Raw genomic sequence first — 14,576 nt, forward strand, 5'->3', positions numbered from 1 at the left:
CAGAGAGATATGTCCTTTCTTCCTGATTCCAGGTGGCACCTTTATCCAGTCTTCGCTGACTCAACCATCCTGTTAGAACACAAATAAAAAAACAGGAATATAGGGAATACCGAGTACGTAAAAATAACATTTTGCGCTGCTAGAGTAAAGTGAATCATATTTATACTGAGACTATTCCATGAATCTTCTGGATTTAAATCCAAACATAGGGAAATTTTTTAATGAGTTGCATTTTTAAGTTTTAAAAGAGCAGTCCTCCAAGTTTTTATTCCTACATAGTGTAGCATTGGCTATTCTTAAAAAATAATATAGATGCTATTGTGTATACCATGGGCCCGAAAGACAAGACTGTCATTATTCACGCCAGCCTTGATGAGGAGGTTTGCTAGAGTCAGATGTTCCTAATTCAAAAGAGTCGTACACCTCTTTGTGAATCAGGAGCACCGGACGAGTGGCATACACCACTATGTGCCTCTCACGACTAATCCTATGCTAGCCCTTACTGAAGTATGATTTGTGGCTTAGCGAACGCCTCCTCTTGTCATCAATTTGATGAGTGGCAGTTGTTACTAGAGATGAGGGAACCTAAACCTAAAAGTTTGATGCTAAAGTTTTGGTGCTAAACACCAAACACAGACTTCCTCCAGAAGTTCATTTTAATGTTTGTAGTTCTAGGGCAAGTCCGGAATAGAGAGAGAGAAAGAGCAAAAGAGATTTTTTCCAGATCCAAAGTTCCGGTATCCATTGTTTTGAATGAAGTTTGGGTTCTGGTTCTGGTTCGGGTACAATTCTGACACCCGAACCGTATGTTAGAATAAAGGTGCTAGAATCCAAACTTCCATGGGTCCGCTCATCCTTAGACACCTCTGTCCTGTCCCAGCTCCACACACTTTGATGGGGCTGGGCGAATATGACATGATAACACCAGAAGTTGCATAATTTTATTGAAAGGGAATCTTTCAGCAGACTTTAATGCCCAAACTATTTACATGTATGTGTAGCTCTTTCAAAGACAAGTCCAGCAATACCTTCATATGGCCAGTTTGTTCCTCTGTTAACCCTTAATCCCATACGATGTACTATCCCTTCGAGGTGACCAGGGACTTAATTCCCAGTGACGGAATAGTACGTCATATGCGATCGGCCGTGCTCACGGGGGGGAACGTGGACGATTGCGGCCGGGTGTCAGCTGATTATCGCAGCTGACATCCGGCACTATGTGCCAGGAGTGGTCAGGAACCTCTCCTGGCACATTAACCCCCGTAATACTGCAATCAAACATGATCGTAGTGTTCTGGCGGCATAGGGAAGCATCGAGCAGGGAGCAGACTTCCTGTGTGCTTCCCTGAGACCATCGGAGCAACGCGATGTGATCGCGTTGCTCCGAGGGTCTCCTACCTCCTCCTTCCTGCAGGCCCCGGATCCAATATGGCTGCGGCGCTGCTTCCGGGTCCTGCAGGGAAGTGGCTTCCAAGCGCCTGCTCAGAGCAAGCTCTTGCAATCATCCATGCAGTGACTGTGTGATTGTTGATATGACACAGTGCACTGCAAAGTGTCAGATCAGGGATCTGACCCTAAAACATGATGCCCCCCGGGACAATGTTATAAAGTAAAAAAAAAAAAATCCTAAATAAAGAAAAAAATATATATTGTTCCCATAATTACATTTATCTAAAAAAAAAATAAAAGTACACATATTTAGTATCACCGCGTCCCTAACGACCCAACCTATAAAACTGTCCCACTAGTTAACCCCTTCAGTGAACACCGTAAAAAAAAAACGAGGCAAAAAACAACGCTTTATTATCATACCGCCAAACAAAAAGTGGAATAACACGCGATCAAAAAGACGGATATAGATAACCATGGTACCGCTGAAAACGCCATCTGGTCCCGCAAAAACGACCCGCCATACAGTATCATCAGCGAAAAAATAAATAAGTTTTAGTCCTCAGAATAAAGCGATGCAAAAATAATTATTTTTTCTGTAAAATAGTTTTTATCGTAAAAAAAGATTTTTTTATTTTCACGGCTCTGCGTTATAAACAGTAGTGAAACACTTGATCAAAGTTCACACCACACATCTAGATAAGTTCCTTGCTGTCTAGTTTCCAATATGGGGTCACTTGTGGGGGGTTTCTACTGTTTAGGTACATTAGGGGCTCTGCAAAGCAATGTGACGCCTGCAGACCATTCCATCTAAGTCTGCATTCCAAGTGGTGCTCCTTCCCTTCCGAGCTCTGCCATGCACACAAACAGTGGTTCCCCCGCAAATATGGGGTGTCAGCGTACTCACGACAAATTGGACAACAACTTTTGGGGTCCAATTTCTCTTGTTACCCATGGGAAAATACAAAACTGGGGGCTAAAAAGTATTTTTTGTGAAAAAAATATATATATTTTCACGGCTCTGCGTTATAAATTGTATTGAAACACTTGGGGGTTTAAACCTCTCACAACAGATCTAGACAAGTTCCTTAGGGGGTCTACTTTCCAAAATGGTGTCACTTGTGGGGGGTTTCAATGTTTAGGCACATCAGGGGTTCTCTAAAAGCGACATGGCGTCCCATCTCAATTCCAGTCAATTTTGCATTGAAAAGTCAAACGACGTTCCTTCCCTTCCAAGCTCTGCCATGCGCCCAAACAGTGGTTTACCCCCACATATGGGGTATCAGTGTACTCAGGACAACTTGCACAACAACTTTTGTGGTCCAATTTCTTCTGTTATCCTTGGGAAAATAAAAATTGGGTGCGAACATATCATTTTTGTGAAAAAAATATTATTTTAAATTTTTACGGCTTTGCATTATAAACTTCTGTGAAGCACTTGGTGGGTCAAAGTGCTCACCACACATCTAGATAAATTCCTTAGGGGGTCTACTTTCCAAAATGGTGTCACTTGTTGGGGGCTTCAATATTTAAGCACATGGAGTCCCATCTCAATTCCAGTCATTTTTGCATTGAAAAGTCAAACTGCGCTCCTTCCCTTCTGAGCTCTGCCATGTGCCCAAACAGTGGTTTACCCCCACATATGGGGTATTGGCGTACTCAGGACAAATTGTACAACAACTTTTGCGGTCCATTTTCTCCTGTTACCCTTGGGAAAATAAAACAAATTGCAGCTGAAGTAAATTTTTTGTGAACAAAGTTAAATGTTCTGTTTTTTTTAAACATTCCAAAAATTCCTGTGAAACACCTGAAGGGTTAATAAACTTCTTGAATGTGGTTTTGAGCACCTTGAGGGGTGCAGTTTTTAGAATGGTGTCACACTTGGTTATTTTTTATCATATAGACCCCTCAAAATGACTTCAAATGTGATGTGGTCCCTAAAAAAATTGATGTTGTAAAAATGTGAAATTGTTGGTCAAATTTAACCCTTATAACTCCCTCGCAAAAAAAATTGGTTCCAAAATTGTGCTGATGTAAAGTAGTCATATGGGAAATGTTACTAATTAAGTATTATTTGTGACATATCTCTGTGATTTAAGGGCATAATAATTCAAAGATGGAAAATTGAAAAATTTTCAAAATTTTCACCAAATTTCCATTTTCATCACAAACGCAGGTAATATCAAAGAAATTTTACCACAATCATGAAGTACAATATGTCATGAGAAAACTTTGTCAGAATCATCAGGATCCGTTGAAGCGTTCCAGAGTTAGAACCTCATAAAGGGACAGTGGTCAGAATTGTAAAAATTGGACAGGTCATTAACATTCAAACCACCCTTGGGGGTTAAGGGGTTAATGGGAAAATTGCAGTTGAATTAATATGCAAATAAGGCTGTATACTCTATCCTCTGTCACTCCAGCTCTATTATCTGCCCATCACATCCTCTTCTTTCTTAAGTCATTTCTTATTTGTCTGAAGACACACAGCATAGAGGCTTTCAGCCAAGAAGTAGGATGCGAAACAGGGCAGGGAATATAGCTAAAGTGCCAGAGACTTTAGATCTACCATAAACATTGAAATCAATTCAAATATATTTTTTTTTAAAACAGAGGAATGAACTCATCATGTTAACATATTGCTGGACTTCTTTTTGAAAAAGTTACATAAAATACAGTCATGGCTGAAAGTGTCAGCAATAGTGTTGAGCGATACCGTCCGATACTTGAAGTATCGGTATCGGATAGTATCGGCCGATACCCGAAAAATATCGGATATCGCCGATACCGATATCCGATACCAATACAAGTCAATGGGACATCAAGTATCGGAAGGTATTCTCATGGTTCCCAGGGTCTGAAGGAGAGGAAACTCTCCTTCAGGCCCTGGGATCCATAGGGATGTGTAAAATAAAGAATTAAAATAAAAAATATTGATATATTTACCTCTCCGGCGGCCCCTGAACTCAGCGCGGGTAACCGGCAGGCTTCTTTGTTCAAAATCAGCGCTTTTAGGACCTGAGAATCACGTCCCGGCTTCTGATTGGTTGCGGGCCGCCCATGTGACCGCCACGCGACCAATCACAAGCCGTGACGTCATTCGCAGGTCCTTAACGCGCTCATTTTTTAAAAATGAGCGCGGTAATGACTTTCAAAGACGTAGCGGCTTGTGATTGGTCGCGTGGCCGCGACCAATCACAAGCCGCTACGTCTTTGAAAGCCATTAACGCGCTCATTTTTGAAAATGAGCGCGTTAATAGCTTGCGGTGACTTCGCGGCTTGTGATTGGTCGCGTGGCCGCGACCAATCACAAGCCGCTACGTCTTTGAAAGTCATTAACGCGCTCATTTTTAAAAATGAGCGCGTTAATAGCTTGCGGTGACGTCGCGGCTTGTGATTGGTCGCGGCCACGCGACCAATCACAAGCCGCTACGTCTTTGAAAGTCATTAACGCGCTCATTTTTAAAAATGAGCGCGTTAATAGCTTGCGGTGACGTCGCGGCTTGTGATTGGTCGCGGCCACGCGACCAATCACAAGCCGCTACGTCTTTGAAAGTCATTAACGCGCTCATTTTTAAAAATGAGTGCGTTAATAGCTTGCGGTGACGTCGCGGCTTGTGATTGGTCGCGTGGCGGTCACATGGGCGGCCCGCGACCAATCAGAAGCCGGGACGTGATTCTCAGGTCCTAAAAGCGCTGATTTTGAACAACGAAGCCTGCCGGTTACCCGCGCTGAGTCCAGGGGCCGCCGGAGAGGTAAATATATCAATATTTTTTATTTTAATTCTTTATTTTACACATCTATATGTATCCGATACCGATACCCGATACCACAAAAGTATCGGATCTCGGTATCGGAATTCCGATACCGCAAGTATCGGCCGATACCCGATACTTGCGGTATCGGAATGCTCAACACTAGTCAGCAACCTTGAAATTATGTCACAAAATGAAGTATTTCAGAAAATTATAGCAATTACACTTATTTTCTTATACACATGTTTAATGTGTAATGGAAAAAACAGAAAATCTTGGCACCCTCAACTTAATAATTGGTTGCACTCCCTTTGGAATAAATAGCTACAATTAATCGCTTCTTATAGCCATAAACAAGCTTCTTACACCTCTCAACTGCAATTTTGGCACACTATTCTTTTGCAAATAGCTCCAGGTCTCATATTGGAAGGGTGCATTCTCCCATCAGCAATTTTCAGAGCTCGCCGTAGGTGTTCAATTAGATTTAGATCCAGATTCATTACTGTTCACTTCAGAACTATCCAGTGCTTTGTTTCCATCCATTTCTGGAGTGCTTTTTGAAGTATGTTTGATGGCCATTGTCTTGCTGGAAGACTCATGATCTAGGATGCAACCCAGCTTTCTGACACTGGGTACTACACTGCAACCCAAAATCCTTTGATAATCTTCAGATTTCATATGCCTTGCACACACTCAAGGAACCCAGTGCCAAAAGCAGCAAAATAACCCCAAAACATCTGTGAACCTCCACCATATTCAACTGTAGGTACTGTGATTTTTCTTTGTAGGCCTCATTCCATTACCAGTAAACAATCAAATGATGTGCTCTACCAAAAAGCTCTTTTTTTCTTATATTTCTACAAGACACTTTCCCAGAAGGATTTTTACTTACTAACATACATTTTGTCAAACTGAAATCTAGCTTTTTTTGGTCTCTGTGTCAGCAGTGGGGTCTGCCTGGGTCTCCTGCCATATCGCTTCATTTCATTCAAATGTCAACAGATAGTTTGTGCTTACACGAATGCACGCTAAACCTGCAGGACAGCTTGAATTTCTATGGAAAATGATTGGGGCTGCTTATTCACCATCCGGACTACACTGTGTTGCAACCATTCATCAATTTTTCTCGGCCCTCCACATTCAGGAATATTAGCTATCATGTCATTGGTTATAAACTTCTTGATTATGTTACACACTGTGGACAAAGGAAAATCAAGATCTCTGGAGATGGACTTGTAACCTCGAGACTGTTGATTTTGTTCATTAATTTTTGTTCTCAAGTCCTCAGATAGTTCTCATCTCCCCTTTCTGTTCTCCATGCTCAGTGTGACACACACAGATACAAATAGCAAAGATTGAATCAATGTATCCTCTTTTTTATCTGGTTTCAATTTTGATTTTCATAATGCCCATTCATGTTGCTTGCCATGGGTGAGTTTGAACAAACATCACAAAATTGTTTGCCCACAATTTTGGAAAGGTGCCAATAATGTTGTCTGGCTCATTTGGGTGGTTTTGTGTGAAATCATGTCCAATTTGCCATTTTTTCTCAGTTTTTTTGTGCTGTTCAAATACACACAAAGGAAAAAAACAAATGTATACAGCAAAACACATGCAATTGAAATATTTTTCTGGAACAATTTCAAGGGGGTTAACACTTTTTGCCATAGCTGTATAAATAATTTTGGAGAGAAATTCCCCTTATTGACCGAAGTGATACTGTAAATCAATGACATAGATTTGCTGTTCCTTCAGACTGTAGAATGTGTTTTATATTATTTAGCATCACATAGTGGAGTCTCAGTCTATCATGTACAATGTAGCTTTATTCTGTCTTCCTCCCTGCCAACTTGTGAATGTATTCTACCTGTCAGCAGTTAGAAGCACGAAATATGAAAGATAGCTTAGATCTGCGTCATATAAAATTCACTGCTAGAGATGAGTGGACCCATGGAACTTCCGGTTCGCTGGGTTCAACCAAACTTTAGTCCAAAGTTTTGTTCAGGTACCAGAACTGTATCCAAACTTGAATCTGAAACCGTACCCCATAGAAATAAATGGAATAAACTTTGAAGCTGGATGATCTCTCTCTCTTTCCAGAGCTTCAAACACTAAAGTGGACTTCCGGGAGAAGTCCATTTTCAGAGTTCAGCACCGGACATTAGGTGTCCGGTACAAACTCTCAACCTTAACTTACAAGTTCGCTCATCTTTAATTCTGTACACAATACTCAAAGATAATATTAACAGGAAAGGAAGCTGTATTACTCTGTAGCTAACCAGTACATGGACTCACCATTAGAGTTGCCTGTGACTTACATTTATGACCTATCCATCAGTTTGCTTGATAATTAGGATCAATAAGGTGCAAAGATCTGCATAACAGCAGCACGTATGAGCTGAAATGGAAGTAGATGTTTTAGGAGTTGTGAAGAAGAAAATACCTTCATTGAAATGAGGAGAAATGGTAGATATGTCCAAAATATTGGGATACTAGGTATCTATTTATTCTAGTATTCCTATATCTATGTTTTTATAAAGAAAATACAATCTGCACCAAAAGAACTTTTGCTTAGGGTTAAACTAGTATACTGATCGGTGGATCATCACAAATGGCAGCAGCTCATATTAAAGTATTATTCTCAACTATCCTATCTATGGATAGGTGATAGCTTGCTGATCACAGGGGGTCCTACTACACGCCCCCTCAAAAAACAAAGTTCTGAAATGCCACATTTTAACACCCTTACTGTTATGAACTGGTGGTTTAGAAACACAATGGACCTGGTGGTTAAGAGCACACAAAGTTACCTGATAGTTACTAATAACATAGGACGAGCTCTGAGACGTGGGAACTCTGCTGACCGCAATCCCTAATCCTATCACACCACACTAGAAGTAGCCGTGGAGCGCTCCTGACCAGACCTATGCGCCTCGGCACAGCCTAAGTAGCTAGCTAGCCCTGAAGATAGAAAAATAAGCCTACCTTGCCTCAGAGAAATTCCCCAAAGGAAAAGGCAGCCCCCCACATATAATGACTGTGAGTAAAGATGAAAATACAAACACAGAGATGAAATAGATTTTAGCAAAGCGAGGCCCGACTTACTGAATAGACCGAGGATAGAAAAGATAGCTTTGCGGTCAGCACAAAAACCTACAAACAACCACGCAGAGGGCGCAAAAAGACCCTCCGCACCGACTAACGGTACGGAGGTGCTCCCTCTGTGTCCCAGAGCTTCCAGCAAGCAAGACAAACCAAAATAGCAAGCTGGACAGAAAAAATAGCAAACCAAGAAACAGAAGCAGAACTTAGCTTATGCAGGGAAGACAGGCCACAAGAACGATCCAGGAGAGAGCAAGACTAATACTGGAACATTGACTGGAGGCAAGGAACAAAGAACTAGGTGGAGTTAAATAGAGCAGCACCTAACGACTTAACCTCGTCACCTGAGGAAGGAAACTCAGAAGCCGCAGCCCCACTCACATCCATCAGAGGAAGCTCATGGACAGAACCAGCCGAAGTACCACTCATGACCACAGGAGGGAGCTTGACCACAGAATTCACAACAGTACCCCCCCCTTGAGGAGGGGTCACCGAACCCTCACCAGAGCCCCCCGGCCGACCAGGATGAGCCAAATGAAAGGCACGAACCAGATCGGCAGCATGAACATCAGAGGCAAAGACGCAGGAATTATCTTCCTGACCATAACCCTTCCACTTAACCAGGTACTGGAGTTTCCGTCTCGAAATACAAAAATCCAAAATCTTCTCCACTATATACTCCAACTCCCCCTCAACCAAAACCGGGGCAGGAGGATCAACGGATGGAACCACATGTGCCACGTATCTCCGCAACAATGACCTATGGAATACATTATGGATGGAAAAAGAAACTGGAAGGGTCAAACGAAAAGACACAGGATTAAGAACCTCAGAAATCCTATACGGACCAATGAAACGAGGCTTAAACTTAGGAGAGGAAACTTTCATAGGAATATAACGAGACGACAACCACACCAAATCCCCAACACGAAGTCGGGGACCCACACAGCGCCTGCGGTTAGCAAAACATTGAGCCTTCTCCTGGGACAATGTCAAATTGTCCACTACATGAGTCCAAATCTGCTGCAACCTATCCACCACAGTATCCACACCAGGACAGTCCGAAGACTCAACCTGCCCTGAAGAGAAACGAGGATGGAAACCAGAATTGCAGAAAAACGGGGAAACCAAAGTAGCCGAGCTGGCCTGATTATTAAGGGCGAACTCAGCCAAAGGCAAAAAGGATACCCAATCATCCTGATCAGCAGAAACAAAACATCTCAGATATGTTTCCAAGGTCTGATTGGTTCGTTCAGTTTGGCCATTTGTCTGAGGATGGAAAGCCGAGGAAAAAGACAAATCAATGCCCATCCTAGCACAAAAGGCTCGCCAAAACCTCGAAACAAACTGGGAACCTCTGTCAGAAACGATGTTCTCCGGAATGCCATGTAAACGAACCACATGCTGAAAAAACAATGGCACCAAATCAGAGGAGAAAGGCAATTTAGACAAGGGTACCAAATGGACCATCTTAGAGAAGCGATCACAAACCACCCAAATGACCGACATCTTTTGAGAGACAGGGAGATTCGAAATAAAATCCATATAGATATGTGTCCAGGGCCTCTTCGGGACCGGCAAGGGCAAAAGCAATCCACTGGCACGAGAACAGCAGGGCTTAGCCCGAGCACAAGTCCCACAGGACTGCACAAACGAACGCACATCCCGCGACAGAGATGGCCACCAAAAGGATCTAGCCACCAAATCTCTGGTACCAAAGATTCCAGGATGACCAGCCAACACCGAACAATGAACCTCAGAGATAACTCTACTCGTCCATTTATCAGGGACAAACAGTTTCTCCGCTGGGCAACGGTCAGGTCTATTAGCCTGAAATTTTTGCAGCACCCGCCGCAAATCAGGGGAGATGGCAGATAAAATTACCCCCTCTTTGAGAATACCCGCCGGCTCAGGCAAACCCGGAGAGTCGGGCACAAAACTCCTAGACAGGGCATCCGCCTTCACATTCTTAGAGCCCGGAAGGTACGAAACCACAAAGTCAAAACGGGAGAAAAACAGCGACCAACGAGCCTGTCTAGGACTCAACCGTTTGGCAGACTCGAGATAAGTCAAGTTCTTCTGATCAGTCAAGACCACCACGCGATGCTTAGCTCCTTCAAGCCAATAACGCCACTCCTCGAATGCCCACTTCATGGCCAGCAACTCTCGATTGCCAACATCATAATTACGCTCAGCAGGCGAAAACTTCCTGGAAAAGAAGGCACATCACCGAGCCATCAGAACTTCTTTGCGACAAAACAGCCCCTGCTCCAATCTCAGAAGCATCAACCTCGACCTGGAACGGGAGCGAAACATCTGGCTGGCACAACACAGGGGCAGAAGAAAAACGACGCTTCAACTCCTGAAAAGCTTCCACAGCAGCAGAAGACCAATTGACCACATCAGCACCATTCTTGGTTAAATCAGTCAACGGTTTAGCAATACTAGAAAAATTATTGATGAAGCGACGATAAAAATTAGCAAAGCCCAGGAACTTTTGCAGACTCAAATCGCTCATAACAAGCTTCAGCCCTGCTCTGTGTAAGACAAGCGATCAGAAGATTGTAGCTTCTAGTTTCCCATGAAGACCATTGAAGCCAGTAAAAAGTAAACACATTTTTTTTTAAAAATATTAAAAAATTTTAAAAAATAAACGTTCAAATCACCCCCATTTGACCCCAATAAAATAAAACAATGATAAAAATACACATATTTGGTATTGCCACTTTTAGAATCACCCGATGTATCAATACATAAAAATAATTAATCCGATCAGTAAACGGTGTAACGAGAAAAGAAATCAAAATGCAAGAATTACATTTTTTTGATCGCCGCAACATTGGATTAACATATCTACATCAAAATAGTATCAATAATAACGTCAGCTGGGCACACAAAAAATAAGTCTCACCCAACCCCAGATCATGAAAAATGGAGACACTGCGGGTCTCTGAAAATAACGACTTTCTTTTTTTGGACAAACTTTGGATTTTTTTTCACCAGTTAAATAAAAAAATAACCTGTACATGTTTGGTACCTACACACTCATAATGACATGGAGAATCATAATGGCAGGTCAGTTTTAGCATTTAGTGAACATAGTAAAAAAATAATTATGGAATTTAACTTTTTTTTGCAATTTAACTGCACTTTGACTTTTTTTCCTGTTATCCAGTACACTATATGGTAGAATCAATGATGTTGTTCAAAAGTACAACTTGTCCTGCAAAAAACAAGCCCTCACATGGCCATAATGATGAAAAAATAAAAAAGCTGTGGCTCTGGGAAGAAGGGGAGCAAAAAAAGAAAATTCAAAAGCGGAAAAAATTCAAGGTGGTGTAAGAGTTAATATAGGGATGATTATGCATACAGTAACCACTTAATTTATTGTCTATGTGCCTGCAGGAGACGTAGGATAACTTACCTATACCTTTTTGGTGGGCATAAAACTTATTATTTAATTTTTATTAAGAATTGTTTTTTTTTCCTTTTCACAATATCAATTTTATCTTCACTGCTAGTTGTAACATTTCTGACAACACCAAACATAAACCTTTTTACTTTTACATAAAGAAAACACTTATTTGTAAAAAAAAAAAATGTTCTACTTTTAGGATAACAAATTTTGAGCTCCATAACTTTTTTTTTCATCAGCAAAGCTATATTTCGTGTGTATTTTCTTATGCTTTCTATACTTCTGGCACAGTTTTTTTTTAAAGGTTTTTTGACGTTCCACATGTGGTATAAATGACATGATGACTTTATTCTATGCCTATGTGCTTGTTTTTGCATCATGAACTGTAACTACTATTGGTGCCGTCTTGAGATGATTTTTTAAATCAGTTTATTACTACATTTCTTGGGAAGGCAGAACAAGCAAAAACAAGACTTCTGAAATTATACATTAGTTTACACAATTAATTACTTTTTAATGGTGTTAAGCGCATGGGTTAAATAATGTGATAATTGAATTGTTCAGATTGTTAAAACACAACAATAACACTGATAAGAATTCTTTTTAGATTTTTACACAATAAAATATTTTCTCTAATTTAAACATTTTAATTTCTTGCCTTTTTTTCCTATAGGGGACTTGAACCTATCTGAGAGTTATTATTCTTCTCTAATTGATATAGCAAGATAACCGACAAGGGGCATAATGTTCGTCAACATCCATGATGGGCTATATGATCATGCTAATACTTGGCTTCGATCTCGGCTTTTTGATGCAGCTGAGTTTTCCTGATGATTACATGGGCATAGCTCTTGCTCCCATGTCATCACAATGTTGTACACGTAAGGCAATCTTATGTCAATCAAACAAGCACAATCAATTACAAAATCCATAATAAAATTACACATGCAAAAATAATTGAAAAAAATCAATCAAATAGATGTCATAGATGATGTACATGTACTGTTAATCATTTGTGCCAAGATATTTAAGTAATTTTGCATACAGAAAGTTTGTTACAAAGGGTTTCCACTAGGGATGAGTGGACCCATGGACGTTCGGGTTCTGGTGTCCGACTCGAACTTTATTCCAAAGTTTGGTTCGGGTGCCAGAATTGAACCTGAACATGAAGCAGAAGCTGAACCCCACTGAAAACAATTAGGATCCGAACTTTGACCTGGGAAATTCTCTCTCTGTCTCTTCTCGCTGAACTCCAAACATTGCAACGGACTTCCGGGAGAAGTCCGTGTTCGGCGTTGAGCCCAACTCATTTTGATACTGAAGAGTTGAACAGTATATGGAGCTGTGCTGTTTCGTTCTATTCACTGTTCACATACGGCTCCTTATGGAGCTGATAAAACCAGTTAGTGAGGTGCTGGTTGTTGGATAGGTCATCAATATCAATGAAGTGGGCAATCCCTTTAAGTATTCAATATATTATTTTTAACTTATTAAAATAGAGTATCCTAGCCAGTAAAACAATAGCACAGAATATTTATTGGTAAAAGGTGTTGGCAATGTTATGCTAATAATCTGTTTTCACAACGAGCTAAAAATGGTCTAAAAATAATTCCCACTCTATACTGTCAATAATAAAAATAGGATTATATTAGATGACTTGTCATCCATGACATGTGCAAGCTGATATAAACTTTGAGGTGGCAGATATTTTAATTAATTTCAACTAATAAAATCAGCCACAATAGTCATCATATTAGTAAATTATATTCCACATTTATCCTTAGGTAACTATTAGTAATAATAATAATAATAGGATCAGTTGTGCATTTGCATATTCTATTTTGTTATATTTTAACTTTTTTCAAAGTTTAGAATTTCATGTTTAGATTATATATAACTAAGCAATTAGTCAAAAAGCAAGCATCAGAATTCAGCTTACGGCAGATGGTGGTGGTGGAGCGGGGTCACAAGAGGTTTTCGGAGGTGTGTCACTGCAGGGTGATGCTGCGGGTCCAATCCCAGGCTGGTAGAAGGGGGTGTTCGGCAGTGTTCAGCAGTGTTCGGCAGTAGGAGGGCACCGCAGACATTTTTGTGAAAGTCCGAAGCACCTTCCCTTCCATGGATTCAATGCGGTGGACTCCGTGAAAATGGCCTCTGGATGCATCTCCTGAGATCTCAGCCCCGGAGATTGAAATCTCAGCATGCACCGCCTCAGGCAGCCATTTTCCTGGAATCCACCGCATGGGAACCATGGAAGTACACCGTTGAAGACCCCTTCCTACCAATTGTGACATTAATGGTAGCCTAGCTCAGAAGAGAAAGAACAGCAGAGTAATAAGAAGAAGAAGCAAAGATGGCCACTCAGGACAATATTTATCTCTATATGCTACTCCATTAATTAGATTCCCCTTTTAGTAGTGCCGACCTCTCTTCTCATCTTATCATTTTCATACCTAAACGTAGAATGAAACAAGTAAAATTCACATCATAAGTATCTTTTTATAAGGGATAAGTCCCATACATGAATATACAAATGGTTTAATTTGGACAGGCACATACAGACACATAGAACAAAACCATCTCCCGATAGAGTGTTTGTTTTTAAAAAACTGGTCGTCTTGTGTCATTCATTTCAGTATTAATGCATATGAAAAAGAATAGTAGGAATACAATGACAGCTGTATACCTTTCATCCCAGTACGGTGGTTTAGTTCTCATTTCAGGACAAGTTTATCATCTTGGCGTAGCAGACACACTGCTATCCTTACATTATTCTTGCAGAAATTGATTTTGCTGCTATCTATGTTCATTAATTAGATAAACTCCTTCTATTGCTTAATGAAGCTCGCTACTGTCGGGTCTGTAATAGCTATACACAACCTTTACATGTAAAACACTCCAAGTACATGATTTA

This window comes from Ranitomeya imitator, chromosome 1 (genome assembly GCF_032444005.1).
Source record: "Ranitomeya imitator isolate aRanImi1 chromosome 1, aRanImi1.pri, whole genome shotgun sequence".
Classification (NCBI taxonomy): domain Eukaryota; kingdom Metazoa; phylum Chordata; class Amphibia; order Anura; family Dendrobatidae; genus Ranitomeya; species Ranitomeya imitator.